This window comes from Antrostomus carolinensis, unplaced genomic scaffold, assembly GCF_000700745.2.
Source record: "Antrostomus carolinensis isolate BGI_N321 unplaced genomic scaffold, ASM70074v2 scaffold14745, whole genome shotgun sequence".
NCBI lineage: Eukaryota > Metazoa > Chordata > Aves > Caprimulgiformes > Caprimulgidae > Antrostomus > Antrostomus carolinensis.
The window spans coordinates 3,848-5,925 of record NW_010315844.1 but is presented as its reverse complement, the minus strand read 5'-3'; positions in this window follow the sequence as shown (position 1 = coordinate 5,925).

Here is a 2,078-nt window from a genome sequence, read left to right as displayed (position 1 = left end):
TTTGAGCAACCTGGTCTAGTGGAAGGTGTCCCTGCTGCTGGCAGGGGGGTTGGGACTGGATGAGCTTTAAGGTCCCTTCCAACCCAAACCATTCCATGATTCTATGAAATAACCCAGGTTGTGCTTCCTTGCTGTCATCTTCAGAGGACAGCAAGCAGTAGACCACCAGTCCTCTTTTCTGCTTTGTCTACATGGTCTGAGATAAACCAGAACTAGAAGATGGTGAGGTTTATATGCCAGCATGATAACACACCTCAGCTCACCCATCCTTTGTAGAACCACTTCATCAGCTTGTCCGAGCTTTTGTCCTCTCCAATCACTGGGCAATAATTATGAATTACAGTAATCTTGATTAAAATAATCAACTGAGATTGAGGGGCTGCTGACCTCAGGCATGGCCTCTGTGTCTCGGTTGCCTTTACTCACAGCCTCTGCCTAGTGGCTGCCTTAAATTTGGAACAGCAATTTAGAAAGGCTCAGGTTTGACATGAGATATCCTACCCTTGGGTGACTCCTCCACACGAAAACAAGCTCCTGCCTGAAGTCCTCCCCTTGCAACACATCAACCCTTCGCAGTGTTATTTAGGTTAAAACTCACCTGTTTGCTCACATCTCGGGTTTTGGTTTATCAGAGAATTGTTATCTCCTAGACCCCAGTTTTATCTGAGAGATAAGCCCCAATTTCTCCCCGTGTTGGTGTTCAGAGCAAGAATGATTTGCCAGTCATGAAGGGCATCAAACTTGACCAAGAAAAGCTGTTGTTTATAGACTCCTTTCATTGAAAGACCAAGAGTTTTACTGCTGCCCTCCCCTTGGGGTCATGCAGGAAAGTTCTCTTGGGAATGAATGACTTTGGAAACAGTTCCTTAAGGAGAAGACACACACACTGATAAACAAATACAATTAGTTTCAGCAAGTTAAGTGTAGGCTTGAGTGTTTTACCTACTTCTTTTGACATATATAAAGACATTTTTGTGTGTATATGTGTATACATATATATTTATCTCTTGGAATATAGGATTTATTTATTAGAATCACAGAGAATTAAAAAGAACCAGTGTAAGAAATGGAGATTGAAGGATTAGGAAATAGCTCAAGCTTTGGAGAAGTGTTGCAAATGCTGTTGGAGAGGGAGGGAGGGAGAGAAGGGGAGGGAAAACCATTGAGAAACTCATCTGCTGTAATTTGGTTTAACATCATCTGGGATGTCCTGTCGTTTAAAAAACCCAAAGGGTTGGATCTAGGCATGTGTGAGAGCCCAAGCCAGGTTTAGGGGGGAAAACTTCTCTTTTACTGCTCTTAAAAGAACAAAAGGGTATTGGTATCTGTAAGCAGGTCTAAGGAATCTTCCCTATCCATCCACAGACAATAAATACCTTCCTTCAGGGAGTTGATATCTGGTATTGGTGAGTTTTCTATCAAAGCAAAAGCATAACTCTGGCACTACTTTCATCCATTTGGCTTTTCTGTTCGTTCCAGAATTGCTTTGTGGATCCTGACCATCCATGTTCAAACAAATTATAAATGATTGATTAAAAACTAGTTTCACCTTCTCACTTTGGAGTGGGGTTTTAGAAAGACTCCAAGACATCAACGTGGTGAGATGAAGCTTTCTCCTTTTATCACTTTTTAGAATATATTTTCTTTAATTAATTTATTAATTAATTTATGTCATTTTATTTATGCTTAAATTAACTCTTCAGAACATGCCCCGAGAGTGACTGCTCTAAACAAACTCCACATTTGCCACGTTGCTGTGTCAGCCCATCACTCTGGAGGAAACCATGAGGTTTTTTTCCAGAAAAATTCATCTCACCCTGATGTGAGTGTTTAAAATAGATCAGATGAGTCAAAACCCCCAAATGCATCCTTGTCTCTACAAGAGGAACCAATGGTGACTAATTCAAATGTGAAAAGCTACAATTAGATAGGATGATTTTTTGGACCGAGATGACTCAACCCCTGAAACCTGGAAGCAGAAATTATTAATAATAAATTATAAGAAATTAATATTTCCTGAGATGGGAAATGAACTTTGCCTGGATGGAGACACATAAGTAGGAGAGGAGGGGGTGGGG